Here is a 14,832-nt window from a genome sequence, read left to right as displayed (position 1 = left end):
AGGACAAGGATCTATAGGGAATCAAGTTCTTCCACTGAAATATCCACCACTTGTGTAGTAGGTTGTCTCAGCTAGCTGTGTCTCTCCATGGAGATTTCGTTTTTGTGCCTCCAGCCCCCTCACACGATACTACACGCATGGTAGACTCTTTAAAATGTTTGTTGAATGAACAGAAGGAAACAGACTCAGAGTTGTCTCCTGTATTTATTTTTAAAATATATTTTTATTGATTTCAGAGAGGAAGGGAGAGAGATAGAAACATCAATGATGAGGGAGAATCATTGATCAGCTGCCTCCTGCATGCCCCCTACTGGGGCATGGAGCCCACAACCAAGGCATGTGCCCTTGACCGGAATAGAACCCGGAACCCTTCAGTCCGCAGGCCGACGCTCTCATTGAGCCAAACCAGCTAGGGCTGTCTTCTGTATTTCGATAGCTTCAATTCTACATTAAGGCAACACATATAAGTAAAAATACAAATATACAAAATTCAAACATGCACACATACCATCTAATCCAGGGATCGCCAACCTTTTGGACCTCACAGACCACCAGTGCTCTGCAGACCATCAGTTGGCCACCGCTGAATTCTAATCCTTTTATTTAGAGTCCTTACCCACTACATATACTATTCACAGAGAAAAAGGCACAGTCCTAGTATAGCCAGTAGAGGGCACCACACACCAAATGTAGATAAAATTTCACTGCAGAAATGGAGCACATGTTCCAATCCTGCTGGTCTAAGTATTCTACATGGACGCGGGGTAGAGAATATTCCTGTGGGCCAGTGCTCTGCAGGTACCTGAATTTCTATTTTGGTTCAACTGTGAGCATAAGTTTTCCTGGTTGCTTCATTTCACTGGATTTCAATTTTAGAGATGACTATTAAAGCGTGAAACAATGGCAAATGCTTACTAAACTTGAAATGCAAGATACAAAATTGTATATGGAACCTGATAATTGCTATGTCAATAATCTTTTTTATTTTTTAAAAAATATATTTTATTGATTTTTTACAGAGAGGAAGGGAGAAGGATAGAGAAGGATAGAGAGCTAAGAAACATCGGTGGCAGAGAAACATAGATCAGCTGCCTCCTGCACACCTCCCACTGGGGATGTGCCCGCAACCAAGGTACATGCCCTTGACCGGAATCAAACCTGGGACCTTTCAGTCCACAGGCTGACGCTCTATCCACTGAGCCAAACCGGGTAGGGCAATAATCTTTTTTAAAAGACAAAGCATATCTCAGATAAGAAAAAGCTAAAGGAGGTCATAGCTACCAAGTCAACAATACAAGAAATATTAAAGGGGCATTTTTAAGAAGAAGGGGGATAGGAGCAGGGGAAGGTTAAAAATATGAATAATAACATGACAATACCTACATACCCATCAATACTTACTTTAAATGTAAATGGATTATCGTATTTTTCCGTGTATAAGACACCCCCCACTTTTCCAACCCAAAATTAAGAAATCAATATTTTAAACATAAAACAGAATACATTTTTATTTAGTAATTACCACAGGTAATGTTTACATACCAGTACTATGATACTATGCAGCATATCACTTTATTCAGCTTCTGTTGCATCACTGCTCTCTTCTTAATCACTATTAGTTCCAGACATATCAATTTCTTCAACTTCTATTGTATCACTGCTGTCTTCTGAGTCACTGTCTATATATGAGATCATCCTCATAAACTGGTGGCATTTTCGCTAACTTTGTTGTTTGTGTTCTCATGGCCAACCCTTCTCTCCTCATGAAATTGAAGCACCATTTTGCCTTTCCTATAAAATCAACAATGTTCATTTCGCTTGCAAACATTCTTGCCTGACATTGAATAAGTTTGGTTGACACACATAAGCCACTCTGGCGCTGCTCCAAAATCCAAGTCTTAAGCCTCTGCTCCAAGTTTGCCCAATTTGATGGTTTTCCTCTTAAGGCCTTCTTTTTTGGCATTTTAAGGAGTTGTTCTTCCTGTTTTCTCCACTGTCTGATCATACACTCAGTGGGAGGAGGTCCAAATAGTCTCTCTGCAGCTCTATTTCCATGCTCTTTTGCATAGCTGATTACATTCAGTTTGAATTTTGCAGAGTAAGACAATCGCTTACCGGTATTTATCTTCTTATTTTTTGACATCTTTATGGGCTCAGAACGCTCAGGCCCCTGTTGCATCTTGTGCACTCTCCACCTCCATCTCCAAATATGGCATCAGCTGACATCAGTAACAATAAGGCTCCTGATTGGAGGAAGCCTGTTTGACAAGGTATGGGCAGGTACGCATTCATGCAGCTCCCTCCTCAGCTGACTTCAGTGTATAAGAGGCCCCTCGATTTTCAGTCTAACAATTTTAGGGAAAAAAATAGCATCTTATGCACAGAAAAATGCGGTTCTTTTATAATGTAAAAAAATATATTTGATACAAAACAAGATGTAATATTATTAACAATCAGTATTTATAAAAAGTTCTCTCTATCCAAATATTGTATTCATTCTCTTTGTAGATATAGTTATTGTTGGGGGCAGGGGAAGGAGTCTCTATTGGCCATGTAAGTCAGGAGTTCTCAAGCCTACTTCTACTCTAGAATCATCTATGGCACTTTTTAAGTTTATTGGGGTGACATTGGTTAGTAACATTATATAAGTGTCAAGTAAACAATTCTAAAATATATCATCTGTATACTGCATTATGTGCTCACCACCCAAAGTCTAGTCTCCCTCTGTCACCATAAAGTTGACTCCGTTTACCATCTTCATCCTCTCTCTACCCCCATCCCTTCTGGAAGGCCTCACTTTGGGGATTCTGATTTAATAATGAACCTAAAACCGTTAACAATGTTTAGCTCTTTTCAAGATACTTACAAGACATGCTATTAAAATAATTCTCTTCTGTCTCAGTAAATTGTATGTCTTGAGAAGATTTGGAGTCTAGAGGGGTCGGGGGGAAGCTTTGGAGACTGATAACCACACATTAACCGATCAATCCTTGTGCAGGAAGTAAGATTACAGCTACACCCTGAGTCAGGGCCTGGTCCAGACACATGAGCATCTTCCAGCTCTAAACGCTGGATGGGTTCCAATTCTGCCTCTAACTACCCTGCAGCCCTTGGGAGGTAATTAGCTAATGACAGTAAAGGGCTTTTAAACTAAAACATGCTGTATAAATGCTAAACACAGGAAACACACAGAGGATTTCACTGACTGCCAGTACTTTTCAGCCAGAGACAGTTGATTCATCTTTCAGCCAATTTCGCTTTTGCAACTGAAATCTTCCTAATCTTTATTCCAAGGGAACAAAGAGTTCTTTTTTAAAAATGTGTTTTCCACAAACCAAAGACCTAAGAAGATTATCCCTTTATCAGAAATGAGGTTCCTGCCTCAACAAAAGTGTTTTGTGCTAATGAAGTTTCAGGCGGTTGGCTGGTTGGCTTGGGTCATGGAAGGCAGGTGTTACGTAAACTGGGCCATCCTCGGTGGCCCAGTATGAGTCCTAGAACCACTCTGCACATCATGTGGTTTTAAAGCAGATGATGTGTGCACAGGGCAGCAAATCAAGTAGTAGAAAAGAACTTCCAAGGATAAGCACCAGCCTTACCCTTCTCTCTCTGCTCTGGTTCCCTCTGCAGAGGAAAACTCTGGTGTTATCCAGGGGGAGGTGATTTGTGGTTGACAACCTCACTCTATCTCTCTCTTCTGGGATTAACAACTGTAGTCAATATCAACTGATTCCACTCTATGAAAATGAGCAGTCATCTCAGACTACCCTCTTCTTCCCAATGTTTAACAGCAACGATGGTGTTTTATTTCCTCTATTGGGGCTAAACCTTTATATTTTTAAATGACGACTCAAATTTCTTTTTAGTAGAGTATCGGTAGATTTCCTATTCTATAAAATGGAGGTGTTGGTCCTCTTTTCCATTCCTCGACTTTTCCTCTTCCTTTTACTTTTGTCAGCGACATTTTACCACTAGCAAAATTGTTAATGTTTACATTCTATACTGCAAATGCACAAAAAAATGCTTTCCCACTGATTTACAGGCTGACTTTAGAGGTTAAAAGCATATATACTCCCTCCAAACAGTACAGCTTAAAAAGGCAGGGGTTGGGGGTGGGGGGTGGCTTTATATTTACATTTACTGGTAAATACTACTCCAGTCAGGTTATCAAGGTCCACATGGGAAGTCATGCAGACAGTATGTAGCCTTGACTTGAGGTGACAAAATGGCATTTTACCTTTGTGGTCTTTCCTACAAAACCCATAACCCCAGTCTAATCATAACAAAAACATCAGACAAATCCCAAACGATAAGGTATTCTACCTTATCAGTATAGTCTAATCATAACAAAAACATCAGACAAATCCCAAACCTGTCTTCGAACCTGTCAAGGGCATCAAAAACAAGGAAAGTCTAAGAAACAGTTGCAGTTAAAAAGAGCCTAAGGAAACAGAATGATTAAATGTAATGTGGTATCCTGGATGAGATCTTGGAATAGAAGAAGATAGATAAAAACTGAAAAAAAAGGCAGAGCAGGGTAACGATTATTTAAGAACCAGCTCTGGGCAGTTGACCTCCCCAAACCAGTTTTAAATCCTGGATGAGATCTTGGAATAGAAGAAGATAGATAAAAACGGAAAAAAAAATCTGAGTATAAAGTATGAACTTTAGTTAACGATAATATATCAATACTCGATCATGAATCATAACAAGTGAACGATACTTATGTAAGATACAATAATAGGGGAACTCTGTAATATCTTTACATGTTTTCTGTAAATCTAAAACTGTTCTAAAAATAAAGTTTATTAAAATATAAAAATGGAAATAAGCCAATATACCACATATACTTTATTATGATCCATACAAACAATGCCCAGTGTTAATATGCTAGGATGTTATAACCCCTGGGTCTCAGAAATGAGGTCAAAGTCAAGGGGACTGCCTTTTCTTACTCTATTAACAGTTTATATTCATGCTGGTTGTAGTTTGCTTCATGTGTGGTCTGTGACTTTATTGTTCAGAATTTGTTTTTTTCTTAAGGTCCTCATCATTGTTTTATCTTGTGTGGCATTTTCTGCCCAATTGAACCATTAATCCCACCCCTTTCACTTTTTATCTTTTAGAAATTTGTTGCAATCTCTAGTGCATTGGTTTCTACCTCTTCCCTTCCCATTACACACTTTTGTTTTGTACTTGTTTACTTGTATTTCAAGTGGAGTCATGGGGGGAGAGGGAGGAGATAAGAATCTCTCCTGTCTTGAAAGAGAAGTGTACTTCACCTTTCCACATCAATCCTCACTAAGAGTAGACTAGCTGAAATCTGGCTTAAAGGAAGAAAAGGTCTATGGAGTCATACTCTGACCAATATGTAGTCCTTAAGGAAAAATAAACAGTCCTTAGTATGATCATTCAGTGGCCTTTCTGCCACCATATATTTCTCGAAGCACATTATTCTGATCAATCCAATCCTTTTATACTTGTTTTCAAAGAAACACATGACTAGGAAAATGAGTTGTTATAAAAGGAAGGTTAATGGATCTTTATTAACAGACGCCTACTAAAAGTGCATGCTGCTTCTTACTGTCTTGGAAGCAGCAAGCAGTATTAAATGAATCAGACAGGAGTCATAGTTGTCAAGACTCGAAAGGCATTCCCACATCATCTAGCTCTAATCCAAATCCCCGACTTTTCCACATGAGGACAAGAAGGCCTAATGAAGTGAAGGTATTTATCCAAGATCACTCAGCTGATAAGTGGACGCACTAAGATTAGAAAATGAGTAAAGTTAACCCAAGGAGCTTTCTGACACTCATCTCATCCTGAGTCTCGAATATTGCGTTTTTCTCTTGCTTCTCTACATTCTTCTCACTTGCAATGACACCCTTTTCAGGAACTCTAAAAAGAGGTATAGAGAGAAGGGCCAGATGAGGTAAGAGAAGAGGGCTGTACCTGGTAAGGGGCCTGTCCCTGCTTTTCCCAGGGATCTACTTGCCCTGGCTGGGATCAGTGAACAAAACTCACAAGCCCACCCTAGGTGGAGTGGCTCAGTTGGTTCAGCATCCTCTCATGCACGGAAGGTCTCCGGTTTGATTCCCGGTGGGGCACATATCCAGGTTGCGGGTTTGACTCCTGGACGAGGGTTGACGTTCCTGTCTCTCATCAATGTTCCTCTCTCTCTCTCTCATCAATAAAACCTTTTTTTTAAACTCACAATCTCTGGGGACTTCCCCCTTCACTCCTCCCATTACCCCACACCTGCCTGGGAGAGGGAGAACGCAGATGGCATGGTCTGGTTCTAGTGGTTTTTGACAAAATACACGCCCTGACCCCAGGAATTAATGGCCACTCTTACAGGAGGTAGTAGATGTTTCTGTTTACATAGTACATCATTGTCCCCAAAGTTTTCTCATCGCCTAAATATGCTTGCCAATACAAATTACTAAAGAAAGGCCATAATTTTATGATGTTTCGTTCGGTAGTTAATATGAGGCAAAATGAATTTTTCCATACCCTTTCATTTCTTTGTCGTTTGTTGCTCAGGAAACTAGAGAGGAGAAAGAAGAAAATGTTCACAGTACATTCGACTGTTTATTTAATTTTCAAAGCACAGAGTGATAAGGAAGAGGTCCTACTCCATGTTTTGCAATTGGTTATAGAAACCGTTAGAATACCTCTGGAGGATGTCACTGGCCTAATAACAAAGCCATATTCGACCTTCAAAATCTGTGGCACTAATATGCTATAGCCATCCCTCTGAATCCCACGTTGAAAATGCACCGCCCCTTCCTAGGAGCCAGCTCTGCGATGCATTGAGACCTCCCCCTGCACGACTCCTCTAATTCCCATCAATTTAACTGAAAATGAAGGACAGCTGTGACTCAGCAAAATGTCTTATTATTTAGGAGGGACAGCCCTGGTCTCCCTTAGCGACTTCTCTCTGTCCTTCCAGATTTTTGTCTTTGGAACTACACCTTGCCAGAGAGTTAGAAGTTTCAATACTAGAAACTTCTAATTTTTTATTTAAGAATATTGGCAAATGTGAGTTTAAAAATGAAGTCTCTATACTGGAAAAAAAATGTTAAGACTAAAATGAATATTAGAAAATCTCACAACGCTTTACCCTCAACGCCAACAAATGCCTATAAGTAAGGATGACAAGACAGCCATTTAAAAGCGAATTGAGAATAAAGACTCTGGTTGAGATGCACTAGCTGGCTATTATAAACCATGGAACATGCTGTTAATAGATGTTAAGTATTGGTGTTGAAAATATTGGAGGACATGTTGGGAAATGAGAATAAGGATTGGGTAGTAAATAATCTTAGGGTGCAACAATTTAGTTACATGGCTAGGTTAATTGAGTCATTGACATATAATATATTTTAATGCACTGAAGGAAACTCGCAGAATGAGTGAAATATGGGTTGTAGTTAAAGCATATAAGCACATATACTCGTGGGCTTAGATTATAGCTCTGGAGTAAGTTGAGTGAACTTGAACAGTTTTTTTTAATAAAGTGGGGATAACAATGGTGACAAGTCATAGGTACTTGTTGTGAGGATTAGATAAATTAAGCCATTTAGCACAGTGCCTGACACATAGTAAGCACTCAATATATTACTCTTAACAAACCTTTGTAGATTACTCATTTAGGGAAAAATGTTCTGATGTAAATGGTGAGGAGAGATCTGATATATTTCTTTTTTTTAATACATTTCCCAATTGAGTCATTTTTAAAAAAGGGTTTAAGATGACATTTAAATTTCAGAGTCACTGCATGAGGACACATAAGTATAAAATATTCTGTTACCCAAGGCAATAAGAAAAAAGGGTATTTTGATTAATCCAAATACTCTAACATACAGTTGACAATTTCTAAGGAATTGAAATATTGTATGCACTCAATGCAAAAACTACACTAAGCACTATTTAATCTTTCTCTCCTTTTCTTTTGATGTTTAAAAAATAATTCATGGACTTTATTAAAATTAAAAAACATTTGCTCTGCGGAAAACCATTAAGAAAATAAAAAGACACTATACAGATTGGGTGAAAATATTTGCAATGCACACATCTGACAAAGCATTTGTATCTAGAATATATAGAGAGCTCTTATAATGCAGTAATAAGAACACAGCCTAATTTTTTAAAATGGGCAACATATTTTAACAGATACATCATAAAATAAGATTTACCAATGGCCAAAAGCTCATGAAGAGGTGTTTGAAACCATCACTCATCAGGGAAATACAAATTAAAGCCATAATGACAAACTATTATGCATCTAATAGGATGGCTAAAAATTAGAAAAACTAACAAGTCAAGTATTGGTGAAATATGGAGTAGTAGCTGAAACTCTACCACACTTCTGGTGGGAATGTAAAATGGTATGACCACTTTGGAAAACAGTTTGACAGTTTCTCATAAGTTCAGACCTAAGGGAAATGAAAACATGTATCTACAGAAAGACTTCTAAATAAGTGTTCATAGCAACTTTATTCATAATAGCCAAAAATTAGAAACACTCCACATGTTCATCCACAGTGCATGGATGAACATGTGGAGTGGTACCTCCATGCAATGGAATACCACTTAGCAATAAAGAGAAATGAACCATCAATCCAGGCACCTACATGGATGAATATCCAAAACATTATGATAAGTGAAAGAAGCCATTCTCAAAAAAGTATATACTATATAATTCCACTTACCTGAAATTCTAGAAAATGTAAACTAACCTACAGTAGCAGGTTAGTTGCCTGGGGCCTGGGTGGGTGATTATAAAGGGAAATGAGGACATGTTTTGAGGTGATGAAAAGGTTCTATTGTTTACTGTGGTATCAAGTGGCTGGATTCTTTTGTCAAAACTAGAATTTTATACTTTTAATGAGTTCAGTTTATTGTATATAAACTATATTTCAATGAAGTTAATTGTATAAAGAAGCAAGAATACAGTTTATCTATTAAAAATCAGAGAACTTTTAAAATGTCATTGCAAAATTATTTATAATAGCAAAGAATAGAAGCAGCTTAAATATTCATTAATAGATATTTAATAAAATCAATTATGATGAATCTGTGCTGTAGAACACTGAGCAGCCATTAAAACTGTTGAGGTAGCCCCTGGCCAGTGTTGCTCAATTGGTTGGGTGTCATCCCATGCACTGAAAGGTTGCTGGTTTGATTCCCAGTCAGGGCACATGCCCAGGATTCGGGCTCAATCCCCAGAAGGGAGCCTACGGGAGGCAGCCCATGGAAGTTTCATTGTCACATCGATGTTTCTCTTTCTCTCTCCCTCTCCCTTTCTCTCTCTCTAAAAATCTATTTTAAAAATAAAGTAAAATAAAACAAAAAGTTGTAGTTCTACATGTTTTATACAACTGTTTATGACATGTAAAGTGAAAAGTAGGTTACTCAACAGTATAGTAGCATCTTATTTGCATAAATATAGTCTGTAAACATGTGTATATTTATATTCATTTACACTAGTCTATTGAGTGTTTAACTGGGGATTAACTATGGGGTGAAACATCTACAAAGGAATTTTTTACTTTCACATTTTTCAATGTTCAGCCTTTACAATAAACTAGTTTTATATGTATGATCCGCAGAAACTATAGTGATACTTTCATTGGAAAAATTAAAAAGCAATTAGGGATGGCCTGGAACCTTCCAAAAGCATCATTATGAATGCCAATCATTTTGTCCTCTCCACACGGGGAAAAACTGATTAATGGGGGTTTCTAGTTAAACTGGATACCAATAAATATAGATTTACTGTGTGTTAGGAAGAAAAACATCTACTCAGATCTTCTACCAGCCAGATAAAGAAAGCATGCCATTGTATGTATGAAAGGGAAATATAATGACCAAACTTGGCAAGGTAGGAGGTTTCCATCCTAATCACTTTCCCTATCTCCCTGAAAACATGAGTCAGTATCTTTTTGTCTGGGCAACAAACTCTGAGCTCTGAGACCATCTGCCCCCGGCACCCTTTATGATGACATGCTCTGAGGGCAAAGCTAAAGATCAGAGCCCTGCACCACAGCTTTCTCTGCAGATCCTCGGAATCTTCAGGAGAAGAATATTTTGACAACCCAAAATATTCAGACAAAACACCCAAGATTCCCCTTACATAATAGGGCAACATCGGAGCAATCCGGAGAAACACAGCTCAGTGTAGCATTGTTCTCAGAAGAGACTTTCCAAAAAACCCATCGCCGTCATGTGTCTTCTCAACTCTGCAATTAAATATTCTCATACTGCTTCCCGTAGTTCCCCAAGTCTAGACTCTATAATTATCATGACAGCTTCTCCAATGTCCTAATTACAGAGAAGGAAAAGCCCTGCAAGAGGAAAGCCAGGACCCCAGGACCTAGACTCAGCAGCCCTATCTGCCAATGCCAGTGAGGGAATTAGCCAAATAAGGGGGAGAATGAGTCATCTCTTTCCTCACTCCTCTATCTCCATTGCTTGCCCTTCCTGTATTCTTCTCAAAGGAACATATAAAAACTTTGCTTCTACTTCTCCTGCTCCCCTATTTAACCTTCCTCCCCCGCCTGGCTCTGCATGGGCCTGCCTGAGCCCAGCTCAGCCAGCAGGATTCAGTAAACAGTTTTTGGTAGACCAAGACATTCTAGTTTGCGGTGTGTTTTGCAAAAATTTGTTTTTGTGAATAAATTATTTTTTTTCCATACGCTTCAGTACATTTTCACGTGACCAACCAAATGTGAGCAATCTGAGCCAACCTAACCTGGAAGCAGGACCCAGGTTTCCAATACGGAACAGGAGGTCCGGTAAAGACATGTCTGCAGCCAATCCCTCTCTCTCTTTCCTCCATGCTTTAAGGAGTGACCTGGGAGCTTAACAGCAAAGCCACTGTGCTTGGTCCTGTGCCCCACCCTCATTCAGCTACCTCAGCAGTGAGTCAGGGAATTCCAGGGGAGCCCAGAGGCAACTCTGCCCAAGATTAGGGCCACTGTTCACACAAAGAGCTTGATATTTACAGGCAGCTGCAGGAGGCTTAGCTGGGAGCTAACATTCCCCAGTTTGGTTCTGTGGGCTGAACTGCCCAGTCCTGGGGAACTCACACCCAATATCTTCTGCCTACTCACTGTCATCTCTCTCATTTCAACACTGATTTTTAAAAATATATATATATATATCTTTATTGATTTCAGAGAGGAAGGGAGATGGAGAGGAAGAAAAATAGAAACATCAATGATGAGAGAGAATCATTGATTGGCTACCTCCTACACAACTGGGGCTTAAGCCCAGGTTCCACAACCCAGGCATGTGCCCTGACCAGGAATCGAACCGTGACCTCCTGGTTCATAGGTTGATGCTCAACCACTGAGCCACCACGGCCAGGTTCAATACTGGTTCTTAAATTTCCTGTTTATTGTTCTCTTTGTCTTTAAAGAAATTTGGAAAGGTTAGTAGTGAAAAGGGGGCCATAAACAGAGGGGAGGAGAGACTCTGAATAGAAAGAAGGTTCCTCTATTCTGTCACTCATTTTACACACACACACACACACACACACACACACCAAGCACCCAGGGCTTTGTAACATCCTGCAGCCTAGGACTCCTGGCTAGCTACCCCTGCTCATCCCTTAACTCAGGGCAGCAGAAGATTTCTGTCCCCACCTCCCCACCACGAACTCCCCACGGTTACTTGTTCTCTTTCTGATGAATGGCTAGTCTTTCTGAGAAGCCAAATGGGTCAAAATGGCTTGATGTTACCCCTTTCTGATAATAATAATAATTATTATTATATATATATATATATCCCTAAGCCACCGCTCGCACCCCCTGCCAGCGCCTGGCACCAGCCCTGATTGCCCCTCAGGGCTTCTCCACCTCCCCCTGCTCCTGAGGGACGATCGAGGCAGCAGCCACTGCTCACACCTGCTGACAGCGCCAACCCCACTTGCAACCACTGCTGGTGCCAGCCCCAATCGCTCCAGGCTGTCAGCAGGTGCGAGCGAGGCCAGCACCATCGGCACATGGGAGTGGCAGTGGGAACGGGGCTGCCGGCAGACAGGGGACCAAGGGCTGTGGCAGGAGGGGCTGGATGGTGGTGCAGAGGATGGGCCGAGATCCATCCCTGTGCCCACCACAGCCTCGAGGCCCACAGTTCCTATCAAGGTGCACAAATTCATGCACTTGGCCCCTAGTCATTAGTATAATATCTAACAGTTTACAAAGCCCTTTCACCTATAAATGATCCTGTTCAAGTCTCACCACAACCCTTGAAATAATTTTCATTATTACCCCCTATTTATAGGTAAGAAAATCCGGGTGTTGACCAGATAAGCAAAGAATGCATGTGATCACATTGGGACTGAGTGTAAATGCAAGACCCAGAGACTATGTATTCTAACACTTGTTTCTAGTATAAACTGTCCTGTCCACAGTCCCCTGGGTTAGGAAAGGTGCATTAGGCTGATGTCTGTGCATCAGTGACCACTGAGTGGACTGGAGGTGGGCAGCTGGCCTGAGGCACACTGCCCATCAGCTGGCTAATGGCTCATGAAATGCCTTAGGCAAAAAGCTCTACTCAAAGGAGCCATGTCAATGAGCAAATTCATTTGGACCAACTTTCCCTGACATTTGGTTTGAGGAACTGGCCTGTTAACACAGAGGAAACTAGAGCAGACTCAGCATAGAAGAAAAGCAGAGATCAGAGAGATCACAGGAGGGAGATGGCATTGGCCATGAGAGAGACAAAGGGAACTGTCACTCCCCCAACAGCTTTCGGGCTCCAGTCTTAAATCAGCGGTAAATCCTCTCTTTCCTAGATGACCTCAGCGCCCCGCTGCTCCTTGACATCAAGACAGCCTTCCCACTTTCCACTCTGCGATGATCTTTGCTGACCTATCCCAAAGCAATGTCTCCTGTCAGATACCCAAAAGGAAGAGAGATGGGGCAAGCTGCTCTTCCATATCCCACGTTGGGAGGGATTCTCTGCTGCTCTCCTTTCCCCTCTGTTCACAAGTCAGGGATCTGGCCAGGCCAATGAACTCGGTTCATTGCAGTCTCCCCCACTCAAATGGTGAGGCAGATAACACCCTGAACATGCCACTGAATCCAGGAGGCCTCCTGTCTCTTTGAAGATCTACTTTACAAAGATCCAAACTTCTGAATTAGAGAAGGTAACCATGAGAAGGTAAACAAACAGTTTTGATTTACAAATTCCAAGATTGTGATCCAAGAGGAAAGATTCTTACAAACAAAAAGGCAGACATTTTCAGTAAAGAAATGCTTTTGAAATTATCCTGCGGAGCCATATGATTGCCTTACAAAACCTGTTGTGCAAACACCTTTCTGTGACTACAAGATGAAATATTTGGAGGGACAGACGCATCTGGAGGAATTTTCTATCTCAAGGAGGGACTTTCCTCAGGAGGGTATATTTTCCATCAATAGAGACATTACAAGAGGGAGAGTAATCTGACACGGGCTACCTGAAACTAGCTTTTATACTTTTGCCTTTGTTTTTCTCTTCACTTCTTCCTTTTCCATTTGTCCTTCAGCTATGATTTTTAAAAAATTAATCTGCACCGTTTTTATTGTGTTCAGACAATGGGAGGAGCCACTCCCTGAATACTTCTTGCCTGTTTTAACATGAAGCACTAGAACATTAGAACAGCAAGTGTTTAAATCAGGGCACTTCAAAGGGTAGCTGGCTTTGCAACCCTGAGGACAATAGTCTAAAAGCAAGTGTGACTCAGTTCAGTTTGTGGTAATACCTGGAGTTTTTCAACCAGGTATATTCTGATATGAAGCAGAATATAGGAAACAGCTGCAATTCTTCCACACCAAGGTATACATTTTTTAAAAATATTCTTTTATTGACCTCAGAGAAGAAGGGAAAGCAAATGAGAGATAGAAACATCAATGATAAGAATCAACTACCAGGTGCCTCCTGCACACCCCCCATTGGGGGATTGAGCCCCCAACTTGGGCATGTGAACTGACTGGGAATCAAACCATACTTCCTGGTTCATAGGTCAATGCCCAATCATTGAGCCACACCAGCCGGGCCACAAGATATAAAATTTTAAGCTCCAATTTTTTGTTACCAGAGTCATAGGACAATGAATAAATTAAAGATATATTTAGTAGCAAATAAAAGCAACCTGGAGAAACAAATAATAATAAATAGTTATGGGATTTTAAATTACAGCATAGGGAATAGAGTCAATAATATTATATTAACTATGTATGGTTTCAGGTGGGTACTAGAAATATCGGGGATCACTTCATAAAGTATATGATTGTCTAACCATTATTCTGTACAGCTGAAATGAATATAAAATAATATTTAATGTCAACTCTAATTAAAAAACTAAAAATAATATAAAATGTGAATTTTTTTAAAAAAACTAAGAGTTAGAGATTCAGTAGCTTCTTAGAACAGTTAAACAAGGGCATAAGCAGGAGCAACATGCTGCCATGAGAGAACCAGGTTCTTCCTTTAAGATTCAACATCCTTAGCCTCTCCTCCCTGTGGTGACCAGGTGGCTGCTGCACTTCCAGATCATTTGTTTAGATTCAAGGCAAGTAGGAGAAAGTGGACATGAGGAAAGGGGGCAGGAGGAGTGCTAGGTGAATCTGTCCCTTTAAAGAAGTTCTTCCCCGAAGTCCACCCAGTTTCTGTTTATTGATTACAACTGGGTCACATGACTAACTACTCCAGCAAGGGATTCTGGGTAAATAAATATTTTCATTTTCTAGCTTGTATAGTACATAATGATATGGAAAAAGACTTTTGGTAAGCCAAATGCCAGTGTTGTTCAGTCACAGACTGAAGAGGAGGGAAGAG

This window comes from Myotis brandtii, unplaced genomic scaffold (genome assembly GCF_000412655.1).
Source record: "Myotis brandtii unplaced genomic scaffold, ASM41265v1 scaffold177, whole genome shotgun sequence".
NCBI lineage: Eukaryota > Metazoa > Chordata > Mammalia > Chiroptera > Vespertilionidae > Myotis > Myotis brandtii.
The sequence above is the reverse complement of the archived record's forward strand: the minus strand, read 5'-3'. Positions refer to the sequence as shown.